Source organism: Eurosta solidaginis, chromosome 2 (assembly GCF_040869045.1).
Source record: "Eurosta solidaginis isolate ZX-2024a chromosome 2, ASM4086904v1, whole genome shotgun sequence".
NCBI classification, from domain to species: Eukaryota; Metazoa; Arthropoda; class Insecta; order Diptera; family Tephritidae; genus Eurosta; species Eurosta solidaginis.
In genome coordinates, this window is record NC_090320.1 from 229,912,187 (window position 1) to 229,935,909 (window position 23,723).

At 35.9% G+C, this 23,723-nt stretch overlaps 1 protein-coding gene across 14 annotated transcripts in view; it reads left to right on the forward strand.

Annotated features, from left to right (window-relative positions):
* The window catches only part of LOC137240664 (serine-rich adhesin for platelets), an 827,553-nt gene that overhangs the window by 12,925 nt on the left and 790,905 nt on the right, over positions 1-23,723 (forward strand). For 8 of the 14 annotated variants that reach the window (XM_067767223.1, XM_067767216.1, XM_067767213.1 and 5 more), the window contains one exon: positions 1,679-2,741. The gene's annotated coding sequence lies outside the window, so the exon portion shown is untranslated. Of the gene's footprint in view, positions 1-1,606; positions 2,742-23,723 lie in introns of all 14 variants that reach the window. The other 6 variants (XM_067767221.1, XM_067767225.1, XM_067767226.1 and 3 more) reach the window with 3 other exon arrangements.

Here is a 23,723-nt window from a genome sequence, read left to right on the forward strand (position 1 = left end):
ATGGAGAAGAACAAGAAGAACTAGAGAGAAGAGAAAAGATGGAAAGAGTGATAGACTTAGACGAAAAAAAGAGATATGGATAGATGGAGCGGAAAAGAAGTGAAGGAAAAATACGCGGAGGGAAAAAGAGACACAAAAAAGGCGCACGGAAGAGTGAGTAGCAAGATAAGGAAAAAGGGGAGAGAGGGTATGCGAGATTAAGAGGTAAAAACGACTTAAAAGTTTTGCGGATAGACAGAGAAGGCAGAGAAACATCTGCCGGATCTGCTAGTAAGAAATAAAATAAAATATTTGTAAAAAAACGGAAAGTAAGCACCAGAGAGGTCAGGTTAGGTTGAACTGGCCGGTTCATGAGGACCTCACATAGACTGAATAAGTCTGTAGTGTTACCAGAAGTTTATCTTAATGACCAAACTGAAAAACCCTATCAAAAACCAGGACCTATGTTATAAAATAACTCCGTCCTCTTGGCAAATACTAGAAGCTTCCTAGGATTTAAGCCACTTGCTGCTTCTAGATCTGACAGCTGTATCACTCCTAATAGCTGGCGTCTTAGCCTGGGAAGCGTAGGGCAAGAGCACAGAATGTGCTCGATCGTTTCCTCCTCCAGCACGCACTTCCTACATCTGCTATCACTGACCAAGCCTAATTTAAAGGCATGTGACGCCAGAAGACAGTGTCCAGTAAGAATACCCGTCATGAGTCTACAGTCCTACCTTTCTAATGATAGAAGCAGAAGTCTACGGAGCAAGCTTCAAGGGATGCGCCCTAGTTCGTCCGCTTTTTCATTCCCAACTATTCCCATATACACTGGGACCCAATATAGAGGTATGCTTCTCCCTGTCCCGATACTCTCCAGGGACTGCTTACACTCTAACACGCATTTAGATGCTGTGGTATGCGAGATTATTGCCTTAATTGCTGCTTGACTGTCAATATAAAAGTTAACACGATTGCAGCTTGTTCTATTTTCTTCTTCCTAGGTTTCTACTGCTTTGGTTACGGCTACTATTTCCGCTTGGAAAATGCTACAGTAATCCGGCGGCCTTTAGGATTTGTTTATTTCCGGATCAGCACAGTATACCGCAGACCCTACTCCTTCCACTACGTTGGAACCATCTGTGTACACATTTATCGCCTCGTCCGCCATTTGAGCACCCTTGCGCCAACCGCCCACCGCTATTGTGGCCTTAAGATCGCCCTCGAAGGGCAGATAGGGAATCAGGTAATCTGTTCGCCTTGTGGTTGATGATGCTATATTACTATGGCAGTATGTTCGGCGCTTAAGCTGCCTCGAAGCACCAGAGACATGCCATTGAAATTATTTTGTCGAAAGTGATTGTAAAAAGTTGTGCAAATAAAAGAAATTTGTACATGCATATATTTGTGTGTGTATATGTTTGTATTTTCCCGAAAATCACTTTAGTATGAACAGCAATTAAAGTGAATTATGTAAACAACAATAAAAAAATTTGTATCATTGCTTCCATTACTCAAAATACCAACGAATATAATCATACATACATATTTATATATGACCATACATACATATGTATAAATATGTACTTAGTAGTATTTATATTAAAAACATATGACTTTTCAACAGCTTGCTGCCAATTTATTTAATGCTTCCTGTACTAATTTTTTGTGCTATTTTTTTCTCTGATCTCACTTAAAGAAAAATGTTTGACTTTTGATGAAATTCCAACAGCAACAACAAAGAAAAGTAAATCAACAATAAAACATATGGGTATGATGAAAAATTTTTATTAATTACAAAAAAAAAAAAAAAAGAAGCGAAAAAAATTAAAATATTTAAAAAGCGCAAATCATAAAAATGAAATGCAAAGAAAATAAAATGAGCACGAGAGTGCAAAATAAAAAGGAAACTAGTGTGAAAACGCATTGATGTGTAAGCGAATTAGATGAGCAATCAATCTATCCAACTGAGAATTTCTGTGGTAAACAAACACAAAAGTAAAGGGGAATAGTGAATACCCCTGTGGCGCGCATTATATTACACTACTAAGAATTTTTTTACCGTTAATCGACAACACAAGCGTTTACTGAATAATATAAAAAAATAAAAAATTTTAAGAAAGCAAACAGCGGCGATTATATGAACAACAACAACAACCACGTAGACTAAAACAAACAACAAAGCAATGCTATAAGAACAATAAAAAATTGGTAAGCACTTTTGTAAATACCGACTAATCCAACAGCGCAACAACAATGTGCTGCAAGGATAATTGAAAAATAACAAACATTGATGCGCTTGTGAGATTTGTTGTACATAAATTTGTGTTATTTTCAGTGCTTAATTCACCAGTGCACATCGCTGTGCTTTATAATCACAGTACTTCATGTTTACCCTTTGCCTTTTGGTTACGGTATACGACGTCTAAGGCAAAATCATAATCCGCTTTGTTCTGCTTAAGCTCTTTGTTTTTGTTAAGCAAATGAATTAGTGTTTCGCTATTGTTTCGCTATACAAAATAAAAACGTGGGAAAGCATAGCAGCGAAAATTAAAAAAAAAAATTATATGTAAAAAAGTATCGAAAGCTGTATTAGAGTGGATTTCATATTTGTTTCAGTGTATAAATAACGGCTTATGTCATATATGCACAAATATATTAACCTACAACTAAATACAGTAACAACAGAAATTAACAAAGAAAAAAAAACGAGGCAACAATTTAAATTGCGCCACAAATAAGTTAAGTGGAAATTAAAAAAGGTAAGTGAATTTTTTTTTCAATTTTATCAATACCTACTATATAACAGGGTTGAGTCATTTTGAAATGAAACAAATCAAAATAAAAAATAAAAAATTATTCACCATTTTAAATTTTCTTATTGATGAATAAAAAGTTATCTTTTATTCAAGCATTTCTTGAATAATGAATAACATTTTCTCGTTATTCAAAATATTATAATTGATGATAACCGCCCATTCTTATTTTTGCAAATTTTGAATAAAGAGTTGAGTTATTATTCATTATTTACAAAATATGGAATAACAGTAAATTTTAGCTTTTATTCAGTTATTCAAAAATAAAAAAATAAACCATCGAGATGACCTGAAAATTTACCCATATGCGTAACCAGTTCGCGTGTAGTTCTGAAGCTTCTTAGGGTAATATTGAGATGATTTTGGGGAGTATTCGCGGGTTTTTTGGGGGGCCGTTTGGGGGTAATTTCTGGGTCACCCTGGGGATCCTCTCGAGGTCTATTGGGGTCCATTCCAGGGGCTCCCTCGCGACCCTCCAAGGGTTTTGGGGTAATTTCAGGATGGTTTTGGGGACTCCCTCGGGGTCCTCCTGGGGTCATTTGTGGATGGTTTTAGGGACTCCCTCGAAATGACCCCCAAATGACCCCGAGGGAGTCCCCAAAAAGAGCCGGGAATGACCCCCAAATGACCACGGGAGGACCCCGAGAGAGTCGCCAAAACTATACCGAAATGACCCACGAATGACCCCGGAAGACCCCGAGAGAGTCCCCAAAATCATCCCGGAATGACCCCCAAATGAACTCGGGGGAGTCCCAAAAAGGTCACGGAATGACCCCGGGAGGACGCTGAGGTACTCCCCTAAACCATGCTAAAATGACCTCAAAAAGATCCGAGGGAGTCGCAAAAGCCATCCCGAAATTACCCCAAAACCCTTGGAGGATCGCGAGGGAGCCCGTGGAATGGACTCAATAGACCTCGGGAGGATCCCCAGAGTGACCCAGAAATTACCCCCAAACGGCCCCCAAAAAACCCCGCGAATACTCCCCAAAATCATCTCAATATTACCCTAAGAAGCTTCAGAACTACACGCGAACTGGTCACGCATATGGGTATATTTTCAGGGCATCTCGATGGTTTATTTTTTTATTTTTGAATAACTGATAAAAACTAAAATTTTATTGTTATTCCATATTTTGTAAATAATGAATAATAACTCAACTCTTTATTCAAAATTTGCAAAAATAAGAATGGGCGGTTATCATCAATTAGAATATTTTGAATAACGAGAACATGTTATTCATTATTCAAGAAATGCTTGAATAAAAAATACCATGTTATTCATCACTCATGTTTTCTTGAATAATGAATAAAAATTTATTTTTTATTTTTTCGTCAATGGTTATTCAAATTTGTTGATAACGCCCATCCCTGCTATATAACTGTTATGAAACAAAGTTTTAAATTTTCTAATCATGGTAGATACTTAAAATTAAAACTATTGCACCCATTTACGAAATATTTTAGCAAATTCATTGTTGTAGCGGCAAAAAGTGTTATTGTGTGAGTCGCAAATCAACTTCCCTTCCTTTATTAGGCTAAGGAATTGATTTTGCGTATGTGTTGCTGGTTTCACCGTATATTGAGCACTCACAACTATTCAAGTAGGTGATTGTGTTGGTTTTTCACATGCTAATTAATATATTTTTGGCCCCTGTGGTGTGGCAGATGACGTGATTTGGTGGTAGCGTACTACGCCTATCACACCGAAGGCCCTGGATTCAAGTTCCGGACAGAGCAACAACAAAATTTAGTATTTCTGCCATGAAAAGCTGCTCAGTGCAAATTCATCTGTCTTGCAGCTGCCGTTCGCAGTTGAAAGTAAACATGTAGGAAAAATTATAAAGAAGTACGACGCTAAATTTTAAGAGATGCTCGAGCGAAATCTCGTCTGCGGTAAATCGCGCCGAGTATTTATATATTTTTGTGATATAGGTATGTATATGTGTATCTAGACGTTTGCAATATCCCTTAATTCACTTATTGAATGCACTTTCAGAAAAGCAATGGGCAAAGTAAATTTACCATAAAATGAAACTTTTATATCAAATATTTCAACATTCGTTACGACCTCGCAACAAAGAGGGATGACATAATATCAATCGTCATACAGTCTGATTGATTTAGTGTTCCCCCACCCGCCACCCATTATCGGATCTGCTTGAATGTAGGTACATCATGATATCTTATACCATTTTTAATAGAATAGCTTTTTTTTGGCATGTAGTATAGGGACTATGTCAACATTGTACAAGTAGCGGAAGAACAAGAGGGAGAAGTTAAAGGAGAGGTGAAGGTAATTAGATTAGAATAACGTTGAGAAAAATGATAGGCTTTGCTAAAGAGGCACCTCTGAGCTATTGGAAACAAATCGAGGCTCCAAGCAAGGCCACTCTCTCGTTCTCCGAGCTAATAAGGTATGCTGCTGGTATGCTGGTTGATATCGTTAGCGTAAATAAACGTGCGATAAATTTTACTAGATATGTAAAGCAGCTCAGCTACATTCATGAAAGGTGTAACGTTTTCGACACAGCCGAAGACAGTCCCGCTCTTACTTGTGACCATTTCGCAACTAACTAAGTATCTCTATGTTTATAATTTCAGTATTTTTTCGGGACTATGAAACGTTCGTACTCCTTCTAACTCTGCAAAAGATGAAATCTTTATATATAAAAACTAGCAGACCCGGAAGACGTTGTTCTGCCCTAAATTTGGCCTATCTGCATACATTTTAATAAGCTTTTTCCGTCTAGCTCTGCCCTACCCCTCTACACTTTTTCCTAATCTTTTTATCCACTCCTCCCTCCGTCTTTTTCGCTTCATCTCCATCTTCGTCTCATTCTATCTCTTTCTCAGTCTCCTTCTCTCTTTTCTCTTCTCTCAAGTGTTTCTCCTTCTTCTTCATCTTTTATTGCCAGTCCCAAAGGGTGGTACGTATTTGGATCCAGTCGCATTCCGAGTCTCAGTCCCAGTCCTAGTCCTAATCCCAGTCCCAGTCCGTCTCTGGTATACTTCTCGGAAAAAAGCATCGTAAATACTAATATAAGCAAATTTATATACGAAATTTCAGGCAAATCGAATAGGACGTATGTAAATAGGTATGTGGGTATTATCAATTCATGTTTTTTTTTACTTAGCATGCATATTTATCAGTTTTGCCAGGTTGATGCGACTAAATCGAATATCACAATGAAAATTACTTTAAAGCTCTGATCAACAACTTTCATTTGATATCCATATTACACACATATTCTAGGGGTATCCGGGTCCATGTTTTGGCCTATATCTTGAGACCGTAGTCACCCAGCGGTGTAAAACTTACTCTGTACTAAAGCATACATCAACAGCTTCAATTTGATACCCATAATGTAAAAACACATTCTAGGTGTATCCGGGTCCACGTTTTGGGCTATATCTCGAGACCCTAGCCTCCCAGTTGTATGAAAATTATCCTGTACTATAGCACCCAGCAACAGCTTTCATTTGATATCCATATTGTATAAACACATTCTAGGCTACCCTTTTCCACGTTTTGGTCTATATCTCGAGACCCTAGCCTCCCAGTTGTATGAAAATTATCCTGCGCTATAGCACTCATCAACAGTTTTCATTTGATATCCATATTGTATACACACATTCTAGGAGTACCCGGTTCCACGTTTTGGGCTATATCTCGAGACCCTAGCCTTCCAGTTGTATGAAAATTATCCTGTACTATAGCACTCATCAACAGCTTTCATTTGATATCCATATTGTATACACACATTCTAGGGGTACCCGGGTCCACGTTTTGATCTCAAGACCCTAGGCAAAAAAAAGGTAGGCCGGTTCTCAGACCTACCGAATATGCTCACAAAATTTCCTGAGAATCGGTTCAGCCGTTTCGGACGAGTTAAGCCTCAAAAACCGTGACAGAAGAATTTTACATATTAGTTCACGTGTCACATTGGTTGTTGGACTCCTAAACTACTGAACCGAATTTGAATTTGTTTTGCACCCCGTGTGTAGTTTGATCTAACTTGAAATATAGGATAGCTTATATCTCAGTGTATAGTCGCAATATTATTTTATTCCAATTTTGTTTATATGTATGTTTATACGTAATAATAAAATGTTACGTATACGCACCGGTACTCATATTTTCAGGTGGTGCGGATATACTTCCGTGTAATTGGTTGGTGTTTAATTAAACAACGTGCTTATCAATAAAAAATATGGGAATGGGGGATCACCCCCGGACTGGGGGTTTCTGAGGGGGGCCCGAGATTTAGAAGTACTAAGACATTTTTTTTAATTCAGGAGAGTCTTTAGTTGTTCTATGTGCAATTTTTAAGCCGAATTTCAAAAGCAACGAATATCTGCATTTCGTTTTAATATTATAGTGAAGTGTGAAAAATAAAAAGATATATATTTAAAAAGAAAGGCTAAAATGTGTGTTAGTTGGTCACCGGTGTTTGAAGAGATGCGCCGGTCGACCCGGGTACCCCTAGAATGTGTTTATATAATATGGATATGAAATGAAAGCTGATGCTGAGAGCTCTAAAGTAATTTTCATTGTGATATTCGATTTAGTCGCATCAACCTGGCAAAACTGATAAATATGCATGCGAAGCCGAAATAGAGACATGAATTAATAATACCCAAATTTGGTATATAAATTTGCCTATATTAGTATTTACGATCCTTTTTTCCGGGAAGTAGACCAGAGACGGAATGGGACAGGGATTAGGACTAGGACTGGGACTGAGACTCGGAGTGGGACTGGGACTGGAACGGGAACAAAATACATACCACTCTCTGGGACAGGCAATAAGGGATGAAGAAGAATGAGAAGAACGTGAGAGAAGAGAAAAGAGAGAAGGAGACTGAGAAAGAAATAGAATGAGACGAATATGGAGATACATGAAGCGAAAAAGACGGAGGGAGGAGTAAATAAAGGATCATGAAAAAGTGAAGAGGGGTGGGGGAGGGCAGAGTTCGACGGAAAAAGCTTATTAAAAGGTATGCAGATAGGCCAAATTTAGGGCAGAACAACGTCTGCCGGGTCTGCTAGTATTGGTATACAAAAAATTGGCGAGTCTTAAATGAGCTGGATAGTAGTAGCACTGAGAGTAGCTTGAGCTGCAGCTGTGTTAACTTTTATATTGATAGCCAAGCAGCAATTAAGGCAATAATCTCGCATAGCAGAGTATCTAAAATCCCTGGAAAGAATGGGACAGGGAAAAGCATACATTTAATTGGGTCCCAGGTCACATGGGAATAGATGGAAAAGAAAAAGGCGATGAACTAGCTAAAAAGGGCGCATCCCTTGAAACTTTCTACGTAGGCGTCCAAATGCCGCTTTTCAATTACAAACAAGTAAAGAAGGCTTAGTTCGGGTGTAACCGAACATTACATACTCAGTTGAGAGCTGTGGAGACAAAATAAGGGAAAATCACCATGTAGTCAAAAGAACCTAGGGTAACCCTGGAATGTGTTTGTATGACATGTGTATCAAATGGAAGGTATTAAAGAGTATTTTAAGAGGGAGTGGGCCATAGTTCTATAGATGGACGCCATTTAGGGATATCGCCATAAAGGTGGACCAGGGTTGACTCTAGAATTTGTTTTTACAATATGGGTATCAAATGAAAGGTGTTAATGAGTATTTTAAAAGGGAGTGGTCCTTAGTTCTATAGGTGGACGCCTTTTCGGAATATCGCTATAAAGGTGGACCAGGGTGGACTCTAGAATGCGTTTGTACAATATGGGTATCAAACGAAAGGTGTTAATAAGTATTTTCAAAGGGAGTGGGCCTTATTTTTATGGGTGGACCCCTTTTCGGGATATCGCTATAAGCGTGGACAGGGGTGACTCTAGAATATGGCTATCAAATGAAAGGTGTTAATAAGTATTTTAAAAGGGCGTGGGCCTTTGTTCTATAGGTGGACGCGTTTTCGAGATATCGACCAAAATGTAGACGAGGGTGATCCAGAACATCATCTGTCGGGTACCGCTAATTTATTTATATATGTAATACCACGAACAGTATTCCTTCCAAGATTCCAAGGGTTTTTGATTTCGCAGTGCAAAACTTTTTCATTTTCTTCTACTTAATATGGTAAGTGTCACACCCATTTTACAAAGTTTTTTCTGAAGTTATATTTTGCGTCAATAGTCCAATATAATTACTATGTTTCATCCCTTTTCACCCCTTTCATTATCTTGTTTCACCCCTTTATGGCATTTTTTTCATTTTTCGTAATTTTCGATATCGAAAAAGTGTGGTCATAGTCGGATTTCGGCAATTTTTACACCAATACAAAGTGAGTTCAGATAAGTACGTGAACTGAGTTTAGTAAAGATATTTCGATTTTTGCTAAAGTTATCGTGTTAAAGGCCGAGCGGAATGACAGACGGTCGACTGTGTATAAAAACTGGGCGTGGCTTCAAACCGATTTCGCCCTTCTTAACAGAAAACAGTTATAGTCCTAGAATCTAAGCCTCTACCAAATTTCACAAGATTGGTAAATGTTTGTTCGACTTATGGCATTAAAAGTATCTTAGACAAATTAAATGAAAACGGGCGGAGCCACTCCCATTTTGAAAATTCCTTTTATTTTTGTATTTTGGTTGCACCATATCATTACTGGAGTTGAATGTTAACATAATTTACTTATATACTGTAAAGATATTAACTTTTCTTTCAAAAATTGACTTTAAAAAATTTTTTTTTTAAAAAGTGGGCGTGTCGTTCTCCGACTTTTCTAATTTTTATTAAGCATACATATAGTAATAAGAGTAACGCTCCTGCCAAATTTCATCATTTCCGCTTGCAAAACTTCTAAATTACCTTCTTTTAAAAGTGGGCGGAGCCACTCCCATTGTCAAAAATTTTACTAGTTTTCTATTCTGCGTCATATGTTCAACTCACCCACCAAGTTTCATCGCTTAATCCGTATTTGGAAATGAATTATCGCACTTTTTCAATTTTTCGAAATTTTCGATATCGAAAAAGTGGGCGTGGTTATAGTCCGATATCGTTCATTTTAAATAGCGATCTGAGATGAGTGCTCAGGAACCTACATACCAAATTTCATCAAGATACCTCAAAATTTACTCAAGTTATCGTGTTAATGGGCGGACGGACGGACATGGCTCTATCAAATTTTTTTTCGATCCTGATTATTTTGAAATATGGAAGTCTATATCTATCTCGATTCCTTTATATATGTACAACCAACCGTTATCCAATCAAACTTAATATACTCTGTGAACTCTGCTCAACTGAGTATAAAAAAAAATAGCAAAGTATTTCATAATTTTCACTCAATTAAATTTGATAACTTATTATATGTTTAACTTTTAAGTGCATTATTTAATGAATTATGCATTATTTAACAAAGGAAACAATTCAACAAAAACCACGCACTTAATTGAAAATTGCGTTGAAAAACTGTCATAAAATAAAACCGTAAAGTACCCTTAAGCGTTATGACAAGAAATTATTGATAATAGCATTATAATCAACATATTTACGACTTATAACAATTACTTACTTAAATGTGACAATGACATATACCACACACGGACATATGAAAATACACACACATACACATAACCACTTTAATTGATTTATTATTTATTAATACTTAAAATATATTCAAATTTATAATTTCAAATTATAATTCATTTAAAATAATAAACATATGTCTATATGAATGTTGAAATATTAAGATTCGTAATTTAATATTCACGTTGCATATAAAAAGTATATATTATTTTACTGATCAAAACGTTCATACATACATACAAAAAAATATGATTTGCTTTTCAGGTAGACTTAATTTTCGAGGCAACAAAGATATTGTCAGATTATTGTTTCACCGCGATATAAAAACAATGTGAAAGATATATTCATGTTATATTAAATATTTATAGTTGGAAAAACAATTAAAGTAAAAACTTTCAAAACACATTTAAAACTGCCCAATTGGAAAGTAATTGTATGCAAACAGCAGGTATGTATGTATGCTAAATGCATGAAAAAGTATGTAATACCGTTTTCACAAAGAAACTTTATCGAGTCACAATTATTTTAATGAAATAATTAAATTTCTCTTTTCATACAAGCCCTTTTGCTTATTAGGCGAACATCTGTCAGCAGCCCCAAAAAAATATTTCGTTTTTATAAGAATAGTTAAAATGGAAAGCAGCCGTTTCCTTCTTAACCACAAATACAATCAAAATAAAATGCATGCGGAACTATCCATAGATGTTGCACCTAACCAAATATGTGCCTATTTTCGAAAAAGCCATATTATCTTTTGCAGCAAATACAAAGATAATTAAATTTTAATTTTTTTCTTATTTTTCTATTTTTCGTAAATTATTGAAAATAATAAATTTTTGATTGTCATTTGTCACATTGACAATAAAATTCGAAGCACCAAGCAAGACATTCAATAAAGCAATAATAGGTTAGGTTAAGTTAGGTGGTAGCTGCCCTGATAAGGATAGCTCACTTGGCAACACGAAGGTCCGTTGTGATACCACATACACCAAAAATAACGGCGACTTAGAGAATCATTGGGTAGCAATGATAAAGCTCCGAATGATATCGATCTCAACTTTGGATAAATCCTCGGGAGATCCAAGTGAGTCGCGGCCGAAGTATTTTCGCAATAATGAGATAATTAAGAATTTGTATTTTGTATGGGATATTGAGTTCAATTAGGGCTTTGATGTAGAAAATTTGACTAATTATTTCATTAAGCCTCTGTGTGTAATTGGCATAAGACTCATATTTTTAAACGGTTTTTTTTAGCTTCACTTGACTGCTGGCTGGCCGGCACGAATTTTGTAATTGAAATTTAAGTAACTTCCCGATAAGCCACAAGGTTGAAGCTTGGAATAAAGTTCAGAACCCGATGACAATGCAATAATAAGAAAAAAAAAACTCCGATAGGTGGAGCACGGATGGAAATATTTTAAAAAATCGTATTTGTGACCCGATTTGGTTCATATTTGGAACACATAATACATACATGAATAGAAATCGACCTATGATGTCCGATTTGGAACAAATATTACATACAGTATGGTAGAAGTGACATCAAAATATTTTGGAGTTTGAGGAGATACAAGCATACGTGGCGCAGAATAGCGTAAAGTCTTTGGAAGGATCATGTATTGAGGACTTAGATTGTAGCACATTGTCAGGAAAGAGTCCTGGTTATAATGAGTCTAAATGAACTAAATAGAATGAGAAATAATACACAAATAAATAAAGACTAAAAATTTGAAAAAAGAAATTGTAAATTAAACGGTTTTATTATAAATTAAACGGTTTTATTATATATATATATACTAAATAGAATGAGAAATAATACACAAATAAATAAAGACTAAACATTTGAAAAAAAAAATTGTAAATTAAACGGTTTTATTGAAAACAATGCTTACATGAAGTAATGATAATTCTAAAAGCTATAAAATAATTAGGTAGGTCCTAGGTACTAGTCATCACACTCCTCATCAATCTAGGGCGTTGATCAGAATCGTATGTGCTGATACATATCAAGTCCACGTATGACATTTTTTAAGGATTTTGTATGCCTTATATACTAGTGGACCAAATCTATAGTTTCGATACCCTGTATCGGCGTAATCCCAGTTTTGCAGGGGAACAGAAAAACCGATTTGACAGCTGTAGTATAAATTCTTAGTAATATGAAGCAACCCAGTGTGCTATGACAGATCTCGTTGTTTTTTCTTCTAAACATAGTTTAGTACAACTAAAGAACCAGATAGAATTTTTTGCTATTTGAATGAAAATTATTTGAATTACAAGTTTTGGCATTGAGATTTTTGCAGAACAAAGTAGATACTCCTTTTTTTGGATGTAGCGTTTATGTTAGTAAGTGATGTTTTTTTTTTTTTGAACATGATGCCTTGTAATTGTGCGCAACGTGCTAGAGTTACATATCGAACAGCATGGTTTTGGTTCTCAAAGCAGTTATCATCAAAAACTTTAGCGGCGCACTGACAGCTGGACGGATCTGGTCGAAATAAAATCATTTTCGAAACTGATAATATTATTATCTGTATTGTCACGAATATTAGCAACACTAAGGGGTATTGCCATTTCTAAGCCGATGCTAAGCAGTGACTGTATGCACATCAATAATTCAATCATTATGCCTACACATATGTACCTACACGCAGCGGAGAAGCAACGCACAAACACATGCAGATATCTTATCTGAGATATGTAATTATAATTGCGGAAGTGTCGCTCACAAACACACGCGCATATGAGAACTATACACGTACATCTGTAGTTATAATTATAGCAGATAACCAACTAGTAGATTCTATAATAGAAGCGCCTAGAAAATGCAACGAGGAAATCAAAGAGTATAAAAGACAGCAACAGTAGAGGCGCTACAATCAGTTTGATTTAAGCGTTCCAAGCGTGCCATCTTGCATTATTAAATATTTGAGTTATTTATTCAAAAGTTTAGTGATTCGAACTTAGCAGAAGGTTGCAAATAAGAGTAATTGCACTAAATACGTTACAGTATGTTATTAGCGAGACATTCTCATATTGCTTTATACAGTTGTTTTTGTTATTACTTATTTTAAGTTCCTTCAAATATTAGGATTCCCTTACGCTCTAAAAATCTGGGTTGCAAACCGGTTCGAGCCGAACCGGTTCATGAACCGAACCACCCGCTATTTGGGGCCTTGAACCGAACCACTAACAGAACCGTTTTTATACTCAGTTGAGCAGAGCTCACAGAGTATATTAACTTTGATTGCATAACGGTTGGTTGTACAGGTATAAAGGAATCGAGATAGATATAGACTTCCATATATCAAAATCATCAGTATCGAAAAAAAATTCGATTGAGCCATGTCCATCCGTCCGTCCGTCTGCCCTTAACACGATAACTTGAGTAAATTTTGTAGGTTCCTGGGCACTCATCTCAGATCGCTATTTAAAATGAACGTAATCGGACAATAACCACGCCCACTTTTTCGATATCGAAAATTTCGAAAAATCGAAAAAGTGCGATAATTCATTACCAAAGACGAGTAAATTGATGAAACTTGGTAGGTGAGTTGAGCTTATGACGCAGAATAGAAAACTAGTAAAATTTTGGACAATGGGCGTGGCACCGCCCACTTTCAAATGAAGGTAATTTAGAAGTTTTGCAAGCTGTAATTTGGCAGTCGTTGAAGATATCATGATGAAATTTGGCAGGAACGTTACTCTTATTACTTTATGCCTGCTTAATAAAAATTAGCAAAATCGGAGAACGACCACGCCCACTTTAAAAAAAAAATTTTTTTAATTCAAATTTTAAAAGAAAAGTTAATATCTTTACAGCATATAAGTAAATTATACCAACATTCAACTCCAGTAATGATATGGTGCAACAAAATACAAAAATAAAAGAAAATTTCAAAATAGGCGTGGCTCCGCCCTTTTTCATTTAATTTGTCTAGGATGCTTTTAATGCCATAAGTCGAACAAAAATTAACCAATCCTTGTTAAATTTGGTAGAGGCTTATCTCCTAGGACGGTAACTGTTTTCTGTGAAAAAGGGCGAAATCGGTTGAAGCCACGCCCAGTTTTTATACACAGTCGACCGTCTGTCCTTCCGCTCGGCCGTTAACACGATAACTTGAGCAAAAATCGATATATCTTTACTAAACTCAGTTCACGTACTTATCTGAACTCACTTTGTATTGGTGTAAAAAATGGCCGAAATCCGACTATGACCACGCCCACTTTTTCGATATCGAAAATTACGAAAAATGAAAAAAAATGCCATAATTATATACCAAATACGAAAAAAGGAATGAAACATGGTAATTGTATTGGTCTATTGACGCAAAATATAACTTTAGAAAAAAACTTGGTAAAATGGGTGTGACACCTGCCATATTAAGTAGAAGAAAATGGAAAAGTTTTGCAGGGCGAAATCAAAAGCCCTTGGAATCTTGGAAGGAATACTGTACGTGGTATTACATATATAACTAAATTAGGGGTACCCGACAGATGATGTTTTGGATCACCCTGGTCCACATTTTGGTATATATCTCGAAAACGCCTTCACATATACAACTAAGGGCCACTCCCTTTTAAACCCCTCATTAATAGCTTTAATTTGATACCCATATCGTACAAACACATTCTAGAGTCACACCTGGTCTACCTTTATGGAAATATCTCGAAAAGGCGTCCACCTATAGAACTAAGACCCACGCCCTTTTAAAATACTTATTAACACCTTTCATTTGATACCCATATCATACAAACAAATTCTAGTGTCACCCCTGGTCCCCCTTTATGGCGATATCTCGAAAAGGCGTCCACCTATAGAACTAAGGCCCACACCTTTTTAAAATACTCATTAGCACCTTTCATTTGATACCCATATCGTACAAACAATTTCTAGAGTCACCCCTGGTCTACCTTTATGGAAATATCTCGAAAAGGCGTCCACCTATAGAACTAAGGCCCACACCATTTTAAAATACTCATTAGCACCTTTCATTTGATACCCATATCGTACAAACAAATTCTAGAGTCACCCCTGGTCTACCTTTATGGAAATATCTCGAAAAGGCGTCCACCTATAGAACTAAGACCCACGCCCTTTTAAAATACTTATTAACACCTTTCATTTGATACCCATATCGTACAAACAAATTCTAGTGTCACCCCTGGTCCACCTTTATGGCGATATCTCGAAAAGGCGTCCACCTATAGAACTGAGGCCCACACCTTTTTAAAATACTCATTAGCACCTTTCATTTGATACCCATATCGTACAAACAAATGCTAGAGTCACCCCTGGTCTACCTTTATGGAAATATCTCGAAAAGGCGTCCACCTATAGAACTAAGACCCACGCCCTTTTAAAATACTTATTAACACCTTTCATTTGATACCCATATCGTACAAACAAATTCTAGAGTCACCCCTGGTCTACCTTTATGGAAATATCTCGAAAAGGCGTCCACCTATAGAACTAAGACCCACGCCCTTTTAAAATACTTATTAACACCTTTCATTTGATACCCATATCGTACAAACAAATTCTAGTGTCACCCCTGGTCCACCTTTATGGCGATATCTCGAAAGGCGTCCACCTATAGGACTAAGGCCCACACCCTTTTAAAATACTCATTAGCACCTTTCATTACCCATATTGTACAAACGCATTCTAGAGTCATCCCTGGTCCACGTTTATGGCGATATCCCGAAAAGGCGTCCACCCATAGAACAAAGGCCCACTCCCTTTTAAAACACTTATTACACTTTTCGTTTGACACCCATATTGTACAAACGAATTCTAGAGCCAACCCAGGTCCACTTTTATAACGATATTCCGAAATGCGTCCACCTATAGAACTTAGGCCCACTCCCTTTTAAAATACTCATTAACACCTTTCATTTGATACCCATATAGTACAAACAAATTCTAGAGTCACCCCTGGTCCACGTTTATGGCGATATCTCGAAAAGGCGTCCACATATAGAACTAAGGCCCACGCCCTCTTAAAATACTCATTAACACCTTTCATTTGATACTCATATCGTACAAACAAATTCTAGAGTCACCCCTGGTCCATCTTTATGGCGATATCTCGAAAAGGCGTAAATCTATAGAACTTAGGCCCACGCTCTTTTAAAATACTCATTAGTACCTTTTATTTGATACCCATATCGTACAAAATAAATTCTAGAGTCACCCCTGGTCCACCTTTATGGCGATATCTCGAAAAGACGTCCACCTATAGAACTTAGGCCCACTGCCTTTTAAAATTATCATTAACACATTTCATTTGATATCCAGCCCGTTCCCGAGATGGTCGGGCTAGCACCTTAAGGGTGCTATGGTACCGGAGCGTACCGGATTTGTATCCGGCAAAGGACCATCACACCGATAACACTGCCCAAAGCCTTCGGGGAGCAACCTTATCGCTACAACAACAACATTTGATACCCATATCGTACAAACAAATTCTCGAGTCAGGCCTGGTCCACCTTTATGGCGATATCCCTAAATGGCGTCCATCTATAGATCTATGGCCCACTTCCTCTTAAAATACTCTTTAATACCTTCCATTTGATACACATGTCATACAAACACATTCCAGGGTTACCCTAGGTTCCTTTTACAACATGGTGATTTCCCTTACTTTGTCTCCATAGCTCTCAACTGAGTATGTAATGTTCGGTTACACCCGAACTTAGCCTTCCTTACTTGTTTTTCTTAACTCCAAAAACCGAACCGAAAACCACCATAAAAAAAAAAAATGGTTCGGTTCAAAATAAAGTTTCAACAAAAATCACTTAACTTATTTAATTCAACACTTTGCTTGAAAATACAACTCTAAGATAAAATTGCAAACGTTTTTTCGCGATGGCAACGCCGTGAGTTGTCACTTTTGATAGTAATAGCGTCTACTGTGTGTGCCTGTGGTCAAAAGCTTGTGAAAAAATAAATAAATTTACAAAATGAGTTCAAACCCCGTGCATAACAACTTTGTATATGAAAGAGCTTTTTCATTTTTCATTTATAACATAGTCAGAACTTACATATGTATAATTCTAAACATTTTAAAGTTAAATTGATAAAATGTTTATCAATTTTCGAAACTTTTTATTAACAGTTTTTAGAAAATTTCTGAATGTTCAGTGATGTTCAATGAGCTTCAAATTCAATTGTAGTAAATTTCAAGTAGATGAGAATTGGCGTTAATTTTTTTTAATTTTTTCGCCCGAGGGTGTTGCCCATATCTTCCATATAAAAACGAATTTTGTTCATACAGTGTATTGAAAAAAATGCCAGCAACGTCTTGAAACTTGAACATTATTACGCTACAGTTAGATGAGCTACAAAACTGCACACTCAGAAATTTTTTGAAAGATTTTAATAAGTCTGGAAAAGTGATGAAAATTTGATTAATTGTTGCGAGATTTGTGTAAGCTTTGAAAGGTATATATAGTTATAGTTTGTGTTATAGTTAGAAAGATATTTTAAATTGGAATTATTAAAAACTAATAAATAAACACAATTTGGGAATAATACCGTTTTAAAGGGAGACAATTTTTTTTTTTACATAACCGTATATCGATGTTTATAAGCTTAATGCCTAAGAAAAGCAAAGAATACATTTACATTTTCATGAATATGTTTTAGTTTGTGTAATAATCTCGCATCTAAACTTGAGTAGGTGTTTAAGTGACTTAAACTATGAACATTTTTCGTTCGTTTGTTTCATTAGCCATTGAGTGTGCTTGCAATTCGCAACTGGTTAATCAAATATTCTAAAGGCATAGTTTAAATTTTTTATCCCAAAGGGGGGTTTTTCAAAGCAAAACAAGGTGGCTCATCCCGCAGCCAACACCTTTGAGCCCCCAGTGCCCCAATGAATGCATACAAGGTGTAAGAGGCATATAGCGACCTCTCTGGAAAAAAATAAAAGAATCTAACTATAAAAACCGATTCGCCCGCCGAATCACTAAAGCTTAGACAGTAGGTATGTTTTATATGTATATTGAAAGCAGCTTATTGAATAGTTCTTCGCTTAAAAATACGACTACTTTCTTATGTGCAGAATATACATATGCGTTGTAAATACTCCCTGTAGGCATAGTCATGCATTCTACCATTTTCGTTCCTTACATTTTTTATAATAATCAACAAACCGTTTTGATAAGTTTTATAAATAAATATATACATGGATTTGATGACAAGAACTGTATTTTATTTGTATGCTTAGTAGGTTTTTGCACACAGATCCCAAGTGACGAATGTCAAATTTTGTATACTATCAAAACTTAGTATTAAACGTTTGAACCACTTGAACCGAACCGGTTCGGCGGTTCAGAGGTAGCCGCGAACCGGTTCAAATTTTGCCTGAGTGGCTCGAACCACTGAACCGAACCGCTTCGATTTGCTTCCGATTCCGACTAACACTAAGCAAGTTTGTAGATTGATATTCTGATTCTAGTTCCGTTACATTCTTGGGAAGCATTTTCACACCCGTTAACCGAGCATAAATTGTATACTATTCAACGATTTCAACAATTTTTGACACTTCTTTGTACTAAATTTCAAATGTCATAATTTTTAACTGCGTTCTTTTAGTTTGATTCGGTTAAATTTAAAATTTAACTGAACAATTGGTGTAAGATTTAAAATCGTGTTTAAAATTTACCTTGGCTTTAGTACAAATTGAAATTGTCATAAGGTCAATTGACTTTATAAACTTTCTTATTTTGACTGAATTGGCAAACGTTTAGACGTTATGACCATTTCAGGGAAAAGCCGATAACCATATATTTACTTATGTTTCTTTGATTTCATAGAAATCCTCACCGAACCAGCCTAAAAACGATTTTTTATTCCAAATTTTAACCAGGTTTCAGTTAACTAAGTTGATCGTTTTGTGATATTATGCAAGGCTACTTGACCTATTACGTTGTCAGTGCAAATGAAAAAAGTTTATTCACTGTTAGAGCTCGAAGTTTCGCTAGTCATCCTAGCATTTTCAAAGCATGAAAATGATACCCAACATGAGTGGTACCGACCCTAACTTAGTTTTAAAGTTCAAAATATAATTAAAATTCCGTCCTTGAAAATGCTAGGATGACTAGCGAACCTTCGGGCTGTAACAGTGAATAAACTTGTTTTATTTGCACTATTATGTTGTCAGTGTCAGTGCTTTGCATAATACTGTAACGAATTTAGGGAAATTCCGCCTATTCCAAACCCTCTGCTAACGTCCGAATCGCTAAACTGTTAAATAAATAACTCCAGTATTCAATAACGCAAAATTGTCTTTATGAGACTAGTTTGAAAGTACTTCAAAATAACTCTTACTTCACAACTATTGCGTGTTTAAAACAAACTGCTTACTGACTACTCAGCTTGTGCTGCTTTTATACTCTCTGTTGCCTCGTCAACCCATTTCTCCTAAGGTATAGTAACTTCGCGAACTTCATGCTTTGTTACCAGCCATATATGTACATGTATATTTGTAGTTTAAAGTCTCTCGCATAGCCATATGCGTGTATATATGTGAGTACTATTTCGGCTGATGATTACATGTTTTTGCGAGTATCTCTTTGTTGCCTTGTATGTACATATGTGTTTAAATAATGACTGATTTGTTTACGTACCAAGAGTGGCAGCTTGCTTTATTGTTTTTGTGCCTTTATTTAATAAATGGTAAGTGATGTGAGTATCACTTAGTGATACTAATATTTGTCACAATACTATAAATCTTCAAAAATTGACCGGCATAAAATAAGATCAAAGTTAATCTTGTTTTGAAGAAACCACGCTGAATTATTAGTAAAGCTGATTCTTTACTAAAATGATACCAGAATATAGAAAAGGAAGCGCAGCAGCCGAAATTTTGGAATAAAAATTCGCGCCATTTGCCAATGTCATTTATAAAGCGATTAGCTGGAGGCACAAAAGCTCCCCTTAGGTACACCTGATGACGCAATTATATTGTTAAATACAGCGCCATCAACCGAAGTCATAAGTTTCAGAAGTGATGAATGGAAGCCTAGACAAGTTAACTTACTTACCCGAATCTTGCGAGATACTCTATCAATTTGCGACCCAGCGCAAGACAGTTAAATATCTAAATACCACTAAATTGAAGATTGTCGAACATTCTGACACATATCCATGCTGATTTGTGCTAATGAAACATTTCATAGAACAATAGACTTTATCTTTGCCAATACTTTCAAAAACTGGGTTAAGCTAAGCTTAAACTAAATTTGCTTAAATTCTAGTCAAATTTAAACTCCAGTTAAACGACTGAGCAGTTTTTCAGTCACAGCTTAAGGCCGCCTTTGGGGTATGCTTTTTTGTGTGACAACATTGGTTTTTTATTATCTAGATAATTTGTAGATAAGGCAACAGCTGGATTTTGTTTACCCAACAAAGACGGAAAAAAATTCTCCAGATAATTCTCGCTTTGATATCCAACTTCATTCTCAAATTATTATCCAACCTTTGGAAAATTTTGTAAATTAAAAGTTTTCGAGTTATTTCCAACGTCATTCATATGTTATAATTATTATCCTAATTTCGAGAGATTTTGAGAACTATACAGTTCTCAAATGAATATTCAACATATTTCTCCAGGTGATATCCTACATTTCATATCGGGCTGAGGTGGAGTTGAATAAAATCTCCAAGGCACCACCAAAACCAATAGCTGTTTATTGTGAGATAAAAAGACCTGGTTGATAGCAGTAATGAAGCGTAATTAATCAAAAATAAATTATATAGGCGCTCGCCGTGGTGTGATGGAGCGTGCTCCGCCTAGCACACTGAAGATCCCGGGTTCACGCCCTGGCAAAGCAACATCAAAATTTTAGAAACAAGGTTTTTCAATTAGTAGAAAATTATTCTCAGCGGGATCGTCCCACGGCAGTGTTTGGCAAACACTCAGAGTGTATTTTTGCCATTAAAAGCTCTCAGTGAAAACTCAGCTGCCTTGCAGATGCCGTTCGGAGTCGGCATAAAACAAGTAGGTCCCGTCCCGCCAATTTGTAGGAAAAACTAAAAGGAGCGCGACGCAAATTGGAAGAGAAACTCGGCCTAAAATCTCTTCGCAGGCTGTCGCGCCTCACATTTTTTTTATTTTTTAAATTATATATATTTTATTTTATTTGCGTAAAAATTTTGTGGTATGGAATCTTACATTTGAGTCCAGTTAGAGAATCACAAGTTGTTGATTAGATTTTTTCAACTTAAGTAAGATCATTTTTTGCTTTATAAAAAATTGCCTTTTTTGCTGAGTACGCAATCATTCTCGAGTTGAGCCACGGTTTCAAAACAACTCTTGAGATTTTAGAAGTATGCCTAGATATCAACATGGGCTCTAATGGTACTCAAGCCTAAGAGCTTTTTGGGTATAGTCGACGTCATTGCCAACGAACGCAAGTAACTGCTAGGTTAACTAGAGTTTAACCCTGCCAAATCGGCCGGTTTAGCTCAGCTTAAACTTCATTTAAAGTAGACTGAAAAACTGCGGAATAAGTTTAAGCGTAGTTTAACTGACAAACTGAGTTGAACTTGTATTGAAAAACCGAGCCTAAATTTGTTTGTAATTACGCAGATCACTTATGCTACCATTTTTAAAGAGAGGTATAATTATTATTACCCTCCAGTCATTAATAAAAGTATCCGAGGAAAGTGATTTATTGAAAATTAAATGTAAGGATACTGTCATAACTGGACAAAATTTGAGTATAAGAGCTGACAGTTCGTCAGCGTCTGAAATGGAAATCATAACTCCGCTATCAGCTTATAAAATGAATGTTTGTAGATATGTCACTAAAGCCCCCATTACTGATACTTAGCATAGACTTGACTTGACTTGGCGTAAACTTGGCAACGTAGCCACGATTATACTCCACTTGGCGCATAAAATCTGGCATCATAATCAGCGTTGAAATTTATTTTTAAATAAATGTCAATTTGTATGACAAAATGAAATGGTATCAAACAAATGGCATCTCAAAATGTAAACGTCTCTTAGAACTTACATAGAAAATCAAAATTCAACAGACTTCTAAGTCAAGTTAAGTTTTGAGTAATCAGTAACATGCAATGTTCATTTAACAGAACTGTAAGTGACAGTTCGCAAGCCAAGTCAAGTCTATGCTAAGTATCAGTAATGGAGCCTTAAAGCTCTCAGGTAAGTACAAAATAATCGGTAACCCCCGCTACTCTCACTTGCTTTAAGGGCCAATTACTGATACTTGGCACAGACTTGACTTGACTTGAGAACTGTCACTTACAGTTCTGTTAAATGAACATTGCATGTTACTGATTACTCAAAACTTAGCAACACTTAACTTGACTTAGAAGTCTGTTGAATTTTGATTTTCTATGTAAGTTCTAAGTGACGTTTACATTTTGAGATGCCATTTGTTTGTTTCCATTTCATTTTGACATTTTGTCATACAAATTGATATTTATTGATTAAGATGCCAGATTGTATGCGCTAAGTGGAGTATAATCGTGGCTAAGTTGTCAAGTTTACGCCAAGTCAAGTCAAGTCTATGCTACGTATCAGTAATGGGCCCTTTAGCCTCTGCATTGTATGCACTAATCAAGTAGTATGAACTTTTCCTAATTCACCAGCCTCGAAATACTGCTTTACGACGTACATTAATATTGTGCGGCTATTTTTGAAACATAGTTTACAGTTTTGTACATATGTATACAAAATAGAAAGGCAAAATAAATTTGCATTATGCACATTTTCTCTTTCAATATACTTTAATTACTTTTCAAGTACGCACAGATGCCCATACGATTATGATATTTGCTAGCCCGCCTTCCGTCCTGAAATAAAATAAACAAAATGCTTTCCATACAACAAATATTTATTTTCATTGAAAATTCCTGCTTTTATTTAAAATACAAAATTTTTCTTTTACAAACTTACATATTATACCCAATACTCTGTGTGATGTGTTCCACTAAATATGAATACTCGCCTTTTTGCTTCTTTTACCACGCGCGTAATTAATAATGACGTCATATATATATATATATGTGCATACATGAAATTCTGAAATTTGCAAGCAAATAATATAATTTTTGAAATATTTTAAGACACATGTGCTAGCTTGTGACTTTAAAATTATTATTAAGTTCTACAAATTAATCATTTTATTTGCTAATGATTTTGTGTAATTTTTTTTTTTGTTGACAATAAATGGTTTGTAGCCTAAGTAAAGTGAAAAGGCCGATAAATTTTTTTTGAATTTTTAAAATGCAATACGAGTATGTACGTGTGGGATTCAAGGGGTTGTGTAGCGCAATATATAGCTTCTCCAACCCAATTGTCAACCTCACCTTCGAGCGGGGAATCCCCTTTCACTAA